An 18,676-nucleotide genomic window follows, 5' to 3' on the forward strand; every position below is an offset into this window, starting at 1 on the left:
TCACCGTCAAAATTTTAGTCTAAAAACGAATGAATTCTTACCTTCTGCAGCCCAGAAATTGTGTGCTTACTGGTTTCCGTGAGACTGTGCAGACACAGTGGCGTTTTTCAAATGGTTCAAATGGCTCCAAGCACTATGGGACTTATCATCTGAGGTCATCAGTCCCCTAGAGTTAGAACTACTTAACCTAACTAACCTAAGGACATCACACACATTCATGCCCGAGGTAGGATTCGAACCTGCGACCGTAGCAGTCGCGTGGTTCCGGACTGAAGCGCCTAGAACAACTCGGCCACGGCGGCCAGCCAGAGGCGTTTTTACCAGTTGGGGTAGCACAATATCACACCTGCAGTCAGATGTTCATCCCCTGTCGCTGAGTTGATAAAGGAACGTGGAGCTAGTCACAGCGTGACGTCACAGCTCACGGTCTAAAATCAGCCACTCAGTTGTACCCTACGTCTAAAAGTTCCTGAGTAATGCAGTGAGTCTCGTTTCGCTTTTACCGAAGTCGTACTTCTTTATCCAAATTCCGTAAGTGGTATCCTAGATTTTCTTGGAGTGGTAGTTTAAATATCTGTCAATGACGATGCGTAAGGCGTCATTTGCCGACCATCTCGTTGAAGATGCAAACTGAAAAATGACTGAATTGTGATGCTGTAGGTATTTTATCTTCGTCTGCAGTCGCACACACATTTTTAAGAAAGTGTTGTGAACCTTCACTGACGAGAGTGGTGGTGACTTTTTATAAAGTTCATAGTAAAAATACATTTATTTTATTTTATTTCTAGTTACGTAATGTTATACATTTTATCAGGGCCTATGCATACAGAGTGCCTCTATTCTTCTCTACTCTCCTCTGTTTCTCCACAACTCTACAGGAATGTGCTTCACCATAATTAACAATTGAATCCCCTGAAATCATGTAACATGTGCTTGCCCCTTTCTTCTTCTTGCATTTGTTTTCCAGTCAATTTTATTCTTTGTTAACCTTCCTTTTTACTTCCTTTTGACTTGTCCATACAATTCTAATTCATTTGGCTCAATTATAATCAATAATTGGATATTTAATATACATGCTGCCTTTGTTTATATCGGATCTTATGATATATTTTCCTGATATCGTTGCGAAAGGTCTCCATAAATTCATAATTATAGCTGTAATTTTAATTTTTGTTGCAATTTCATCGTCCAAACTTCTCAACCATATGTAATGTTGATCCTAATTATTGGCGAAACACTTAACACTTCGTATACTTTAGCGACGGATTATAACTAGTGCTTAAGGTATCATTTTCTGGAGGTGATCAGTGGAATCAGCTTCTAAGCGGATGCGGTTTCTGTGTCACGTTCTGAAACAAAGAAGCGAGACCATTTCAAACGGCGTCTGTCCACACGCGAGTGTTACTAGGAAAATCTTACAATTTGAAATGCAAAGTCTGGTACAATCACGTCGATTATCAGAGAAGGCCAATTACTTACGAAAGGTGAAGAATGGCCTGAGCTGAACGACACAAGCTATCAGCAATTACGCTTTCGCCGTATTCCCAGCACCATTTAAAGAGCGCAAAACGGACCTTCGGGCGTGCTCGAGCGCCAGCAAATCCACAATTGTAAGTCAGGACTCGCAGAACGTAAGAAACAGATCGTAAATCAGGCTCCACTTGTAACCGAGACAGGTCGGCTGTCCACGGGTATTTTACGCCGTCAAGAGCGACATGGCCGCACCAGTTACGTTATATACTGCCGACAGCTCCGAGCTGTGCCGCCGCTTTCCTTTCCCGTATCACCTGCTGCTCCCTCAGCGTCAAGCGCCGCCGGTCGCTACGAAAACCCTGCTCCGTGCAGTGTTAATAAACCATAGGTGAAATCTGTCAGAATAGGAAATCGTTTCTATTTACTTACTTCTTTTTCAGACTGAGGTCACGAAATAAGTCACTTCGTAATGTATAGACCGCTGACGAAAAATTCACCTATTAAAAAAGTTTTAAAAAAATCACTATACCATGGAAATATAAGAGCTGCGTTATAGTATGGCTGGGTGGCTACGTATTCGAAGGAGCAGGACTCAATGTTCGGTCACCACACTAAAGTGTAGCTTCTCCCACAAGTGGCATGACAAGTTAGTTGAAGAACTGCAGAAAGGCATCTAGAAGGTGATAAACCCAACTTTGGAACTGAGGACATTTAAGTAACTCTGTAACTGCAAATAGCACATTCCACTGGACGGCCATCAGTTGCAGCAACGAATTATTGTAACCATACAAATTTATGTAATTTCTATTGAATTGTTGAGTCGCCTTAGCAAGTTTTCCTGAGGTGCTTATTAAGTGCGAACACTGTAGTTTAGAATTGACCATGAATGCTCTGAACATAATCTGAAACGACATATTACGGAAGCCAGTAGCTGAAGTGTATGTGCTGAGTCGCCTTGAAAAGTTTTTCTAACGTGTGTTTGTATTCGAAAATTAGGTTTGAACCTTCTGCGAGGTACTCTTGCACACAGTTAACGGAGTACCCGAAAAGGAAATTCTTCAGTTGGTGCTTGTAATACAAACTTGTAGTTTAGCTGAGATCTTATTCAAAATGAAGTCATCTCGATTGTGCACAGCTATCTGCATAGTACTTAAGGAAGTGTTACCTCACGATAATTTATTTTCTGTCATCTGTTCACTGACAAGTCAATATTTCCTTACAGAAAGTCCGCGAACTCTCACCACTTGTCGTACTGACCGCCATTTTCTGGGACAAGAATGCTCCTGATTAATGCGCAGAATTGAATCAAAGTGTGGTACCTAACAGATAATAGAGCAAGACAAAATTTAACAAGTTTTAGTGTTTCGGTGTCAGTGACTGTGGAGATTATTCTAACAGTTAAGAAATATCATTTAGTTTCTGCATTGTAGAAGATTTTCAAGAAAGTGTTCCGTCTGTCTTCTGTCCCAAGAATTTAAAATGTTGACTTCGTTGATTATTTGATCATCGTGTCATAATAACATTTCGCTTACGCCATTACAATGCAAAAGTTACATTTTTGTTATTTGCAAGTAAGACACTTTTGGGGTTATTTTTCCCGTTTAGCAGCATATCGTTGAGACGTATATTAAGAAAAGTAGTGGACGTAGATGAGAACCCTGTGGCACCCTCCACTACATTGCCTTTTTGTAGGTAGTGGAGGACAACGTTTCGATTTCTCTTTTCAAGATATGATGTTAGCTCTTTACATTCCATATTGCCGTAAATACTGCAAGGTTTGTCAAAGTGTAGCACGGACCTGGGTATTCAATGGATTTGCTAAACCAAAGACGATATGTACAGTCCTCAATCATTTAGCTGTTTCCTGCTTTACTAAAGAACTTTCTCTAACGTATTTTTCTCGGTAATATTGCATTTTAATATGCTTTTATGCGTTGCAGGCCATCACATAGTTGTACAACTGAGTGTGACATTCTATTTACGTTTGCTGCATGGTAAGAATGGTTGCCTGCGTGCTTCCTATATGACAGATATTCAGGTGTGACAGCGGAACGGAAAATAGACTCAGTCGCACAACAGTATAAATATAATTGGAAGCAATGTATAGCCGGGCGGGATTAGCCGAGCGGTCGAGGGCGCTGCAGTCATGGACTGTGCGGCTGCTCCCGGCGGAGGTTCGAGTCCTCCCTCGGGCATGTGTCTGTGTGTTTGTCATTATAATTTAGGTTAAGTAGTGTGTAAGCTTAGGGACTGATGACCTTAGCAGTTACGTTCCATAAGATTTCACACACATTTGAACATTTGAACAAGCAATGTACAGAATACCAAAATAATTCCATATAAACTGCTCAGAAAACATTTGTACCACCTACATGGCATCCAGAGATTTTTTTATTATTTAAAATCATGAAGACATTCCACAACACCCTTTACTACATAGAAAAGTCCACGTACAGTTACAAGTCTAATGGATTAAAACGTAAACCTGCTTTCTCCGTGCAGGTAACTAGAATAGCTAGTCTCTAAAGAAGTGAATGGGGCAATGCTGCATGTACACACCCTTGAGTCTGTTACCATACCTCGAAGGGTCACTTCAAGAGTACACCTAGCATGCGCTATCACTGTACGGCAAGAACGATTGTCAGCCCGAGAAGCTGACTGCCGAATAGGCGTACAGGATATTAAGGATCTGCCTCGTAGCGGTCGCTTGCGATCATCGACATCAGACGCCTTACTGAAGACAATTAGGAGAGCCGTGTAGACAAAGACAATATGGAACCCTCTCCATATGATGAATTTGGCCTGCCTACACGAGCAACACCAGAAATCCTGCACCACCGTGGTGCGCGAAGGAAGCTCACATTAAGGGCTGGTATACTCCTTAGTACAAAGAAGAAAAAAGAATTCGCATCATATAGGAATTATTCGAAATCGGTAGATGTGTTGTACATGTATAGTGTGATATTCCTGGCTGTGGCCGCAAGTATTTTATTTTGCTAGAAGCTCTACTTGATGCAGCTTGATACACGTGAAGTAGCACATGCAACAGAAGAGGGGTGAGGTATAAGCGACAGATGGTGCAACATGTACCAGTCCTGTGGCGGAGTCCGCCAATGGTACTAAACTTCCTTCTGATTGGTCTGCAGATTTGGGTGCTAGGCGCCAAAACGCCTAAATTCTCTTACTAATTATCTATATATTTTTGAAACTTCCTGGCAGATTAAAACTGTGTGCCGGACCGAGACTCGAACTCGGGACCTTTGCCTTTCGCGGGTCAGTGCTCTACCAACTGAGCTACACGAGCACGACTCACGCCCCATCCTCACAGTTTTACTTCTGCCAGTACCTCGTCTCCTACCTTCCAAACTTTACAGAAGCTCTCCTGCTTCATTGTATTTTACCCAGTTTTCAGATGACAATCTCTCGTGGTTACCCTACGAGTCTACAGTTTTTGTTTGATAAATTTCACTAGTTTTGAGAAACATAAGAGTAACGATATTGCAACCGAAGTGCTTCGGACACCTTCGGGATCGCTTTGGCGCGCCAAGCGAAGTACTTAGGCTGCGCTAGTCATTCGGGCATTCTGAAGGTCCGGTCACGCATCTGTTTTGTGCGTTCTGGAGGACCGGGCACGTAAATCTGTTTCGGGCTTACTGGATGGACGAACATGTGGTACCCGATACCGGAAATTGAATAGAAAAGTTACCGTACAATTAAGAAAGCTATGTCGAGTGTTGGAAAAGACAGTGTATAATGTGTGAGTATTTAAAATATAACCAAACAGGATACATTAATGAGAGGTGTCGCCCACCATCATTGTCAGTACTACAGATCTTGCAGAGACTAACCTGGACAAGTGGCATCCCATAAAAAACACAATCACAGGCTCCAGATGACGGCACAGCAGCCTCCGCCGAAGAAGATCCCAGACCGACGAGCTGTCTTCCGCGCTGCGCACACAACTTTAGAAGAAAGGATAGTGACTCTTATTCAATCTCTCCACATCTTTCCAGCTTCCAGATCTGACTTCCAAAGGATGCATAATTTATAACAGACAAACAAATGATTACAATTTTTTTTAATTGATAATTTATCCAACAGAAAGAGCACGAAATTAACACATTGGTCCACAACTGTCCCTTATGCAAGCAGTTACTCGACTTCACGTTAATTCGTAGAGTTGTTGGACGTCCTCGTTAAGGTTATCGTGCCAATTTATGGGCCCTGAACGTAGTGCTCCAAACATTTTCAATAATTGGGGAGGGATACGCTGACCTTGCTGGCCAAGTAAGGTTTAGCAAGCAATAAAACAATCAGCAGAAGCTCTTGCCGTGTTTAGGCGGACGCTATCTTGCAGAAAGGTAAGCTCAGGATGGCTTGCCGCAAAGGGCAAAAAACGGGGTCTACATTATCGTCGACGTACCGCTATGGCGTTGGGTTTCCGATGGTGACAACGAAAGGGGTCCTGGCACTGAATGAGACGGCACCCCAGACCTTATCACTCCTGGCTGTCGGGCCATAAAGCCGGCGACGGTCAGATTGGTATCCCACTGTTGCTGGTCATCGGCGCTCAGTTCGAAGCGGGACTCATCACTGAAGAAGGTTCTACTCCAGGAAGTGGGATTTCAGGGTGAATGGTCTGCTGACGCACCAGTCACCGGTGGCATCCAACCTGACTATCGCCCGCTATATGATCCGAAAACCAGGAGTGATGGTCTAGCGTGTCATTGTTTATTTTTTCACATCAGGACTCTTTTGCTTCTCAGTAGCGGCACGCCTACAACGCAGCGGTACGTCGACGATATTCTGCGCTCCATCTTTTTACCCTACATGGCAAGCACCCTGGGATTACATTTCAGGATGGTAATGCTCGCCCGCAGAGCGCGATAGCTTCAACAGCTCGTCTTCGTGCTTGCCAAACGCTGCTTTGGCCAGTAAAATCGGCGGAAGTCCCCCCAGTTGAGAATATATGGAGCACTAAGGTCAGGGCCTTCTAAGTACAGTTAGCTCGGTATTTCGACGATCTAAGGTGCCAAGTGGACGCAGTTTGGCACGATATCTCTCAGGGGGGCATCCAATGACTCTGCCAATGAATGCCAACCCTAATAAGTGCTTGTGTAAGAGTCAGAAGTGGATAAGCGCGTTATTGACTTGCTCAATATATGAAGTTCTGTCTTTTTAATAAATCATCCATTTTTTTCTGAAATTGTAATCATTTATTTGTCTGTTCATGTATATCAATCTAGTGATTTTCTTACTATACGGATAATTCCTTCTTCGTGAGTCTGGTTTTTTTCTGTCTTAGAGTGTATTTCAGGCGTCACTGATTGGCTTCTTCGGGTACCATGGTGATGCAGAAGCCCCAGTGTTGCTCGTAAAAGCAATCTAGAGCAAATTCATCGTGTGGAGGCAGTTCTCGTAGGGATCGATATAGAAGGGTGCGAGATGGTGAGGTCTCAATGTACACTCCTGGAAATGGAAAAAAGAACACATTGACACCGGTGTGTCAGACCCACCATACTTGCTCCGGACACTGCGAGAGGGCTGTACAAGCAATGATCACACGCACGGCACAGCGGACACACCAGGAACCGCGGTGTTGGCCGTCGAATAGCGCTAGCTGCGCAGCATTTGTGCACCGCCGTCAGTGTCAGCCAGTTTGCCGTGGCATACGGAGCTCCATCGCAGTCTTTAACACTGGTAGCATGCCGCGACAGCATGGACGTGAACCGTATGTGCAGTTGACGGACTTTGAGCGAGGGCGTATAGTGGGCATGCGGGAGGCCGGGTGGACGTACCGCCGAATTGCTCAGCACGTGGGGCGTGAGGTCTCCACAGTACATCGATGTTGTCGCCAGTGGTCGGCGGAAGGTGCACGTGCCCGTCGACCTGGGACCGGACCGCAGCGACGCACGGATGATCGCCAAGACCGTAGGATCCTACGCAGTGCCGTAGGGGACCGCACCGCCACTTCCCAGCAAATTAGGGACACTGTTGCTCCTGGGGTATCGGCGAGGACCATTCGCAACCGTCTCCATGAAGCTGGGCTACGGTCCCGCACACCGTTAGGCCGTCTTCCGCTCACGCCCCAACATCGTGCAGCCCGCCTCCAGTGGTGTCGCGACAGGCGTGAATGGAGGGACGAATGGAGACGTGTCGTCTTCAGCGATGAGAGTCGCTTCTGCCTTGGTGCCAATGATGGTCGTATGCGTGTTTGGCGCCGTGCAGGTGAGCGCCACAATCAGGACTGCATACGACCGAGGCACACAGGGCCAACACCCGGCATCATGGTGTGGGGAGCGATCTCCTACACTGGCCGTACACCACTGGTGATCGTCGAGGGGACACTGAATAGTGAACGGTACATCCAAACCGTCATCGAACCCATCGTTCTACCATTCCTAGACCGTCAAGGGAACTTGCTGTTCCAACAGGACAATGCACGTCCGCATGTATCCCGTGCCACCCAACGTGCTCTAGAAGGTGTAAGTCAACTACCCTGGCCAGCAAGATCTCCGGATCTGTCCCCCATTGAGCATGTTTGGGACTGGATGAAGCGTCGTCTCACGCGGTCTGCACGTCCAGCACGAACGCTGGTCCAACTGAGGCGCCAGGTGGAAATGGCATGGCAAGCCGTTCCACAGGACTACATCCAGCATCTCTACGATCGTCTCCATGGGAGAATAGCAGTCTGCATTGCTGCGAAAGATGGATATACACTGTACTAATGCCGACATTGTGCATGCTCTGTTGCCTGTGTCTATGTGCCTGTGGTTCTGTCAGTGTGATCATGTGATGTATCTGACCCCAGGAATGTGTCAATAAAGTTTCCCCTTCCTGGGACAATGAATTCACGGTGTTCTTATTTCAATTTCCAGGAGTGTATATAGAGTGAAGTCTCGTGGGTCCATCAGAGAGATGTGTTTGTCATGTTTCAGAAGTACGGTGTGGGATGTAGGCGCCTACCCTCGATATCGGTAAAAAAATGACCGTCTGAAGGAGTGATTTATTGTATAGAAAAGTTAAGACAACTTCCTAATAAATTAAATGCAATGACGTCAACATTAAGAGTACAGGAAGAATTCTCCCATCAAACAAAGAGAGCGGATACTTTACTTCTACGCGATCAGGCCCAATGGACCACGCACTGCTACAAATTGCTTTCTCCATAGTTTTCTGTCCACTGCTGCCATCACCCATACCTCCACTCATGCTGCTGACCGCTGCAGGTCTTCATGGAGGTCAACCCTCCACCTCTCCCTTGGTTCTCCGCGGGACTCGTACTAAATTTTTCCGCAGCACTTTTCTCTCAAATACGACAAGCTTATGAAAGTTCTGCTTTTGGTTACTCCACGTCTCATAGCCATAAGTATCACGAGTTCTGTCAGTGTTCTAAATAGCCGAATCTGAACAGTCTTGTAAGACACCTGAACCGAAGCAGTAGTATTAGGATGTAGACCTTGGGAAGTGCTCCCACATACTTAAATTCGCGGTCTCTCTTGTAGGACCGGTTTCCGTTCAGTATCCTGATCTTGTCGACGGGTCATAACGAGGTGATCCGTCTTGGCTTCGTTTTAAAGTAGTCCAAATACGCTGGAAACCATCTCCAGTGCACTAGTCATTTATTTCAGTTCCTCTTCAGATTTGCTGATAAATGGGAAGAATACACAGAAGGGCTCTAAGAGGACGAGGAAGTGACGTGATAGAAGAAAAAATGACAGTCGATAATATGACAACCATGTCTTCTGATATGAAATTCTTTCTGATTTTATATCGTTAATTTTGCAAAGGTTTTCAGGTTCGCCTCATGTGAGAAAGAGTAAGATAAGGAAATAAAAATTGTTTCTTTATAATCATTAATAGTAACAGTCGCAATATAGTTGTTGTTTAGACAGTCAACGATGATATTTGATCAGGCACTGAGCCCAATCCTATGAACCCCTTCTTTACGCGCTATCAGTCGAATTATAAATTAAATGTTTTCCACATTGCTGTCAAATGGAGTGAAACTGACCGAGTTTCGACTGTAAAGTTAAATATTTCTGAAACCGGTAAAATTAATATTTTGGTTTTTATTTCAGAATGTGGGTATTCAGCTGCAGTAATAACATTTTTAATTGTTATTACCCTTTGCTCTGACGCTTCGACAAATTAAAAACAAAAAAAGACCTCCGTCGGCAAATGCGAATCATGTACTGTGTAAGTGGAAAATTTCTCATACAGAATAAATCTGAATCGCTACAACAGCAAGATATAGAAGTGAACCATGGACTGTCAAGAAACGGGGAACCAAGAGAATTGAAGCCTCTGATACGTGGTGCTATAGAAGGATATTGAAAATTAGATGGAGTGATAAGGTAAGAAGTGAGGAGGTTCTCCGCAGAATCGGCTTTGAGAGGACCATGTGGCAAACATAGACAATAAGAATGGAGACAATGGCAGGACATGTGTTAAGACACGGGGAAATAACCTTCACTGAACTAGATGGGGCTGTATAGCATAAAATATGCAGCGGAAGGCAGTGACTGGAATACGTACAGCAAATAATTGAGGACGTAAGCTGCATGGGAGGAAATCGTAACGGGCCGCATCAAACTAGTCATAAGACTGCTGGGACACCAAAAAACTGCTTAAATAAACGTCTGTTGAATACAACAACATCGACGACGTGTTCGTCTCTCAAGACGAATCTTACCCTGAAGCAATTTCTGATTTCATAAATGTGCACCCTTAAACTGAAATTAAAATAGGTTATTCATTTGCTTTTATTAAAGAATAACGTTAATTTTTGATATCATGAGAATTTTTTTCCGTTTCCTGGTAGACTTTAATCAAATCCCATAATTTATTGTGCCACTTGGATCATGAGAAGTAACTTTTAGCCTATTTTAGCGTCATTTCTCGCAGGTCACTAAAGCAACAGAGTGTTTCAATCTATTCGAAAATTGCACAGGTCATTCCGTTTATCAAAAAGGGGAATTGGTCAGGTAAGCACAACCATAGGCTTACATAGCTGACGCAGAATTATTCAACATGTTTTATGCTCACTTATTTGCTTAATTAGTTTCATGTTCCATGCGTCTTGTGACACGATAAGTCGCAGTTATGCGGAACGAATCATTCTACGTTCACATCGCAAACTTATTTGTAAATTTGGCTACATGCTGAAAATTTTGTAACCTTTTTGTTAATATATAGATGTGAGTTAGTAATGCGTACCCATCACCTTTTACACACAACAATAATAAAAATTCTTCTACGGAATAGGAGGAGTTGCCAAAGAGAAATTCGTCCGCAACTCGTGGTCGTGCGGTAGCGTTCTCGCTTCCCACGCCCGGGTTCCCGGGTTCGATTCCCGACGGGTCAGTGATTTTCTCTGCCTCGTGATGACTGGGTATTGTGTGATGTCCTTACGTTAGTTAGGTTTAAGTAGTTCTACGTTCTAGGGGACTGATGACCATAGATGTTAAGTCCCATAGTGCTCAGAGCCATTAAAGAGAAACTCTTTTGTTTTGTTTTCAAATTTTATGGTGTTGTCTGTGAGACACTTTATATCATTGGGTAAGTAATAAAAAACTACAGTTGCAGCATTATTCTCCTCTTTCCGTGCTAAATCCAACCATAGTGTGGAGTAATGAATGTCATGTTTTCTTCTGGTATTGTATTTGTATACATCATTCTTCCATTGGATTACTGACAACAAAACATCACGAAGTGTACTGATTAAGTTTTAATTTCTACTTCCAAATCAGGCTGCGGCCTTGAAAGATGGTGTTGGCGCTATTCATTCTTGATATATTCACCCTTTAATGCGACACACTGTTCCCAACGAAGAATGACTTGGCGTACACCTTGGCTGTAGATACCTGCATTTTGGCTGTTCAGGAAGACTTCCACCTCAAAAGTCACTTCAGTGTCTTATAGCAAATGTCTGCCAAGTAATATTTAATACTTAATCAGCCGAGGAAAGAGGAAAAATTCATTGGGGACCACTTCAGGAGAACGTGAGGGGGGAGGGAGAGGGGAAGAGTGAAGCAAAATTTGATAGCCCTAGCATTTGTACCCGGACGAATGTCCAGATGCATTGCCGTATAGCAAGAACATCCTCTGGGACAGCTGCCCACGTCACTTGACTTTCTACCATCAAATTGTCGGGAGATTTCGATATATATCCACTCTCTGCTTTGCTGCTCTGTCTTAGTGTGATACTTTCAGAACTCATCTACGTTGAATAGGTGGCTAAAGAAGCCATCTGGATCGCCCTGACACCGCTGCAACATTTCTGTTGCTGCCTCGGTTCGTCAGACTTTCTGAATGGGTGTGAGCAGTCGCAGTCGTGGAACCCACTGGGCGACAACCTGTTTCATGTAACTTACCGTAAGATTAAGACTATGTGCCAGACCGAGACTCGAACTCGGGACCTCTGCCTTTCGCGCTCTATAGACTGCGCTACCCAAGAAGGAGTCTCGACTTGTCCTCGCAGCCATACTTCTGCCAGTACCTTATCTCCTACCGTACAAACTAAGAAGTTCTCGTGCGAAACTTCCATAACTAGCACTCGTGGAAGAAATAATACTGCGGAGACTTGGCTTAGCCGCTAAGTGCCTCCTTTTCTCCTGCAGTTCCCGGGTCTCGCAGAGAGATGCTTCATAACATCGTTATCCGATTTTCCGCCAAAATAAATGCAATGACAGCTGTCTACTTGGAACGCAGGTGCATTATAGACGCCATTTTGAAGGCTATATATAGGGCCGCCACTAGATCAGGACTTCATGAAACCGGAGGGACTGCATTGTGAATACTTCACGGTATTCGACAACAAATTCCGCATTTTTAATTGAAATTGGCCGAGTAAAAGAAAACGTTTTGGATTTACAGCACGCTGGTGTCAATAACGGACAGCAGTTTTTGTTAAACAGTTAGATTTCTACGTCGACAGCCACAGTTGCGAATTTCAGTTTCATTATTTAATTACATTAATTGAATCAAATGAAAAAACTGAATTTCGCAACTTTGGCTGTTTTCTACTTCCAAATGTAGTGCATTACTTATTGAACGCCTCTAATATGTGAGCAAGGTCCACACAGGACAAGAATTTCTACTACTTGTCTTTGTGCATGCCAAATCATACGTTGGCAGCTAGGTCGCCGGATCTCTCCCCAATTGAGACCGTTCCGAGCGTTACGGGCACGGCCAACCAACCAGCTCAGGATTTTGACGATCTAACGCGCCAGTGGGACTGAATCTGGTACTCTATCCCTCAGTAGAACATCCAGCGACTCTATCAATCTTGCCAATCCAAGTAACTACTTGCATAAGGGTCAGAAGTGGACCAGCGCGTAACTGACTTGCTCAATTTGCGACGAACTTTCTCCTAAATGAATGATTCAGTTTTTCTGGAATTTTAATCACTTATTTGCCTGTACATGTACATCAAATCTACAGTTTTCGTCCCATTCGGATAATTTCTACCTGGTGTCTCTTTATTTCTGCCACAGAATGTATTAATCAGCTTTTTCGTAGCAAAAAAGTACCTAAACGTAGATCTCAACGTAACGAAATCGCCAGATGTAAAAAGTAATGTAGGTACGTCCCAAAGGGAGTGTTTTAGCGGAATTAGTGTTCACAATATTTAAAAATAATATAGCAGATAAGCTACATCGACCGTTTCGGCGAGGATATGTGAAGTATAAGACAGTCATAACGCCAAAAACTTGTAATGACATGCCGCGGACTTCTCCTTCGTGCAGGGACTGAACTTGAGCATTAATGTAAATTAGTGCAACGTTACTCGTAGACGGAAAGATCCATAATTAATATATTACACTTCCGAGGTCGTTAACTGAAAACTGAATATCTAAGAGTATGGAGCCGGATTGGTCTACAGACGAATGAACACAGAAATATAGTTGCAGCGAATGCAGATGCCAGACATACGCTTTGGAAGAATTAGGATAAAATGTGTTTCATCTAGTAAAGAAGTAGCGTACAAAAATCTGGTTCGACAGTTTGTTGGAACTGGTCTGCGGCATTAAGAGAGAATATGAAGATCCAAGGAAGATCGGTCCGTTCTGCAGTGGGTTCCATACGTGAGCATGAGGGCGCGACGGTGGTACTCACCAAACTTCCTTGACAAACGCTATCAGAGAGGCGGGGCCCACCATGGTGAGGCCAACAGTTAAAGTTCTGAGAGCAAATGTTCCAATAAAAGGCAGACAACACATCATTTTCTTTCACATACAACTCGAAAAAAAGACCAAGTCGAGAAAAACATAGAAATCAGAGTTCATACGAAGTTTCACAGACAGCTCCTTCAGTTAAAAATTCGCGAACAGTACAGGAAGGTCGAAGATAAAAATGTTCATATGGCTCTAAACACTATGGGACCTAACATCTGAGGTCATCAGTCCCCACACTTAGAACTACTTAAACCTAACCAACCTAAGGACATCACACACAACCATGCCCGAGGCAGCATTCGAAACCGCGACTGTAGCAGCAGCGCGGTTCCGGACTGAAGCGCCTAGAACAGCTCTTCCACAGCAGGCGGCGAAAGTCGAGGAAATATAGTAGTTTCTCACCTGCGTCACGTCACACTCCACATGTTGGTTTCCCAGGTGCATACGTGGTAAAGATGTTGAAATCCGGGAGCTGATGAAACAATCAGCCAAGTGTCATCCCAACAACACGCGCAGTTTCGGCCCTGAAGCACAACCGCTAGTGCGTTTGTTCCTCCGTTAAAACTTACACTCTTGAGTAACTGAACCAGGCGCACATACCAACTACACGTACCACTTTATATTACCCTGTTGATGACATCGTTACGACCGTTATCATCCGACCGTGCACCCCTTGCTCACAAATCACAACAGCGAAGGTGGGGGTTGAGCCTGGCAGTTTTTCAATGAGGGGTAGTTCTTCTCGCGATTTATAATTGAAGTCATAGGCTAGGTTGTTGCCTATAACCTACCCGAATTCTAGCTCCGTCCGGTTATTTGTCAAAGAAATATTTACAATTAACCTGAAACAAAAACTGCGGGATTTTATCCAACAAAATTGAGTAAACCCTCGCAGCGTGGGTTTTGGCCATTTGAGATAAATATGGATAAAAATGGATGACTGAGTGATAAAAACACTTTGAATAGCCCCTTGCAACATTTGTAACATTGCAAAGTTACCCACCACAGTAATGAACTCAGATGTCTCGTAAATTTGAATAAATACTGTTTAAAAATACTTATACAAAAACAATACTTTCCTCTCCACGAAAGGAAGACTAGTATGGCAATGTGAACGAATTTAGTTACTGAGGCTATCTACGTACCTAGTAAATAGTGTACTTCGTTAGGTCCTCTGATCCCTTTGTGAAGTCCCACGCTCTTGTTCATGTTCTTCGTCTTCTTCTTCTTCTTCTTCTTCTTCTTCTTCTTCTTCTTCCTCTGCTTCTTACAGATCTTCTTCTTCTTCTTCTTCTTCTTCGGATAATTCTTCGCCAAATAGTGAGCTCATATCTATATCTGAGCTATTGTCATTATGTAAGAAGTCTGAATCTGACTCTGAAGAGTAACCAACTGGCTGTTTAACCTGTTTCCTTCCTTTTCTCCCAATGAAGTAATGAAATCTAGCTTTCGTTTTTTGTTTATAACGTATGCTCTTTTCTTTCTGTGGCACGTCTTTCCTTCTCAGTAACAAACTTTTCTTTCAGAAGCATTCTTCTTCCATTCTTTCTTTATTTTTTGTCGACGTTAGAGGCACAGATTTCAATACTTTACAAGAAAGTTTTCCTACATCTTTGTTTTAGATGACGGAATTATACAAGGGTTGGATATTTAATAGTGTAAACAACTTATTTACAGCTCGTACAAAATAGGTGTTTCAGAGTTTTACTGACCTTCAAAGTAGTCACCAGCATTGTGTATAACCAACTGCCAGCGATGTAGAAGTTGTAGAATACTCTTAGCAGTGCCAGTTGTGTTGACATTTCGAGCGGCGCGGTCTATTGCCCGAAGAATTTGTAGCAGTCCTGAAGTGAATGTCGTGAAGTGTTTCCTTCAGTTTAGAAATCGAGTTCAGCTTGCGAGGACTTGAGTCAGGGGAGTGTAGTAGGTGGTATAGCAGTTAGCAGCCCTATCATTCAAACAAATCAGTAACAGCTTGCACTGTACTTGCTTGAGCATTGTCCTGCAAAATGATGGTCAGGTCCTGCAGAAAGTGTCATCACTTCTGTCTCTAAGCTGGTCATAGGTTGTGTTCCAAAAATGAACAGCATAGAGATAGAAATGATAACATTTTCTGCAGGAAATGACCATTTTGCAGGACAATGCTCAAGCACGTATAGTGCAATCTGTTACTGATTTGTTTGGCTGATGGGGCTGCTGAGTGCTATACCACCTACGGCATTCTCCTGACTTAAGCCCTCGCGAGTTCAACTCGATATCTAAACTGAAGGAAACACTTCACGGCATTCGCTTCAGAACTGCTACAAATTCGTCGGGCAATAGACCGCGCCGCTCGAACTGTCAACACAACTGGCACTGCTAAGAGTATCCTACGACTTCCACATCGCTGGCAAAGGGTTATACACAATGCTGGTGACTACTTTGAAGGTCAGTAAAACTTTGAAACATGTATCTATTTTGTACGAGCTGTAAATAAATAGTTGCAACTATTAAACCTCCAAAGGCAACGGCCTTGCCGCAGTGGATACACTGGTTCTCGTCAGATCATCGAAGTTAAGCGCTGTCGGGTGTGGCTGGCACTTGGATGGGTGACCATCGGGGCCGCCATGCGCTGTTGCCATTTTTCGGGGTGCACTCAGCCTCGTGATGCCAATTGAGGAACTACTCGACCGAATAGTAGCGGCTCCGGTCACAGAAAACCATCATAACGACTGGGAGAGTGGTGTACTGCCCACACGCCCCTCCTTTCCACATCCTCATCTGAGGATGACACGACGGTCGGATGGTCCCGAAGGGCCACTTGTGGCCTGAAGACGGAGTGCTATTAAAGTTACAACCCTCGTGTCTTCAGCTGAGATAATCGCAAGCTGGGTGTGTCAAATGTCATCTTTTATGGGGGTTATTATTTAAGAATTGTCAAAAAAAATTGGTCTGAGCACTATGGGACTCAACTTAGAACTACTTAAACCCAACTAACCTAAGGAAATCACACACATCCTTGCCTGAGGCAGGATTCGAATCTGCGACGGTAGCAGTCGCGCGGTTCCAGAATGAAGCGCCTGGAACCGCTCGGCCACACCAGCCGGCTAAGAATTATCGTCACATTGTTGGAGCTGTGGTAATTTACCGCAAAATAGCTGCGGGGATTTGCTCCACTTCGTCGTTTCCCGCAAATAAGCTATTGCTGACTTCGGTGAAAAACTGGAACAATTACATCCACGCGCAAGTGAAGCTTAAATGCATTAGTTCCAATGAGTAACTTGTTGAATCTTCTCTTCAAATTCTGCATTATACAGTGTTCACATAAAACACCATTAGAGTTACATGTAAGTAGTGGAAAACAAATTTAACTCATTTTCTCAGCTGTGGAGTGACCTGCCGGAACAAACTGTAATGGAACAATAAGTTACACTAAGACAAACCCGCCACCTGGTGGTTAAAATGGTTCAAATAGCTCTGAGCACTATGGGACTCAACTTCTTAGGTCATTAGTCCCCTAGAACTTAGAACTAGTTAAACCTAACTAACCTAAGGACATCACACACATCAATGCCCGAGGCAGGATTCGGACCTGCGACCGTAGCGGTCTCGCGGTTCCAGACTGCAGCGCCTAGAACCGCACGGCCACTTCGGCCGGCCACCTGGTGGTCAACTCCAGATTCGGTAGCAGCCAATCCGGAAAAAAAAGGATGCGGATTTTCACCCCACGTGGGGCTTTACCTCACCTACCCTACTCGGCGGAATTGGGTAGTAGGCTCCTACATGTCGTTCGAATCTGTCCTTAATATTCTGAACATGATTGAGATTAGTTGATCTAAGGACATACAACACGGTCATAACAGTAGGTTACGCAGACTAGCACAGACAAAGAGGACATTTCTCACTAAAATAAGTGTAGTAACTTCACGCCGTAACTTCAGGAAAAAATTTCCGAGAAGGTACATTCGGTGCCTAGCACTCCATAACAGTGATTAATGAACTGTGGAGAAACCAGGTAAGAGCAGATTCTAAACGTTTGAAATGCAGAAACGCGTCAGACTGTAGTGATCCCCGTGTTCCATTCAAACAGCTACGGTCCACTTGTTACGACCAGCCCTTTCCTTCAGTTTCTTTGTACAAAGTTCCTTTACATACATCTGGACTGTAGTGCAGAAAGGGCCGGCCGGAGTGGCCGTGCGGTTCTAGGCGCTACAGTCTGGAGCCGGCCGACCGCTACGGTCGCAGGTTCGAATCCTGCCTCGGGCATGGATGTGTGTGATGTCCTTAGGTTAGTTAGGTTTCAGTAGTTCTAAGTTCTAGGCGACTGATGACTTCAGAAGTTAAGTCGCATAGTGCTCAGAGCCATTTGAACCATTGTAGTGCAGTAAAAGATCTGTGGACGGTCATTACTAACTGAAACCGGTCATCGTCAAAAGAACTGATATTGTGATCAAAGACTGAATAAAAACCATTTGTAGTGGGAGACTTGCACCTTGAGTGGGGATAATCGGTGCATGCCAGTGGCAAATGGGATTTACTAGAGTCAACCCTACAAGCGCTTTGCATTGCTATAGACTGGTGTTGAAAAGTAAGTGGTCTGATAAGCAATGAGGAGATGAGGAGGGCACTAAGCGGAAAATAACATAAGGGATTAGATCATACAACTTGGGATAAAACATAAGGGTATAACTTTCGTGATGTTTTGGGCGCTCAGTGACGAGATTATCAGATAACTTATAAATTCTGTAGTACCAGAGACTCTAGCACTACAAATATAGCAGGAACTAAAGGATAGGTAGACGAAGAAAAGCAACAAAGAATATGGAGGCCTAACTATAGAGCTTGAACTCCACAGACAGTAGGGGAGCTGTTTACCACGTCTTCTGAAACAGTAGAAAGTAGTAAAGGGAGACGTAGAGGGCAAAAACTATTGGGAAACACAAAGACTGGGAAATATATACAACATACTATTGAGCATTTTAGGTGCAAGTTCTGCTCTGAAATTAAGAGAATGGCACAGGAGAAAAAGTCGCGAGGGAACGCAT

General features: G+C 44.0%; 1 pseudogene; it reads left to right on the forward strand.

Annotated features, from left to right (window-relative positions):
- Positions 1 to 16,154: 16,154 nt before the first annotated feature.
- On the forward strand, positions 16,155 to 16,272 carry LOC126089844 (5S ribosomal RNA; annotated as a pseudogene).
- The last annotated feature ends 2,404 nt before the right edge of the window (positions 16,273 to 18,676 follow it).

The sequence above is a fragment of the Schistocerca cancellata genome, chromosome 6, assembly GCF_023864275.1.
Source record: "Schistocerca cancellata isolate TAMUIC-IGC-003103 chromosome 6, iqSchCanc2.1, whole genome shotgun sequence".
Lineage (NCBI taxonomy): Eukaryota > Metazoa > Arthropoda > Insecta > Orthoptera > Acrididae > Schistocerca > Schistocerca cancellata.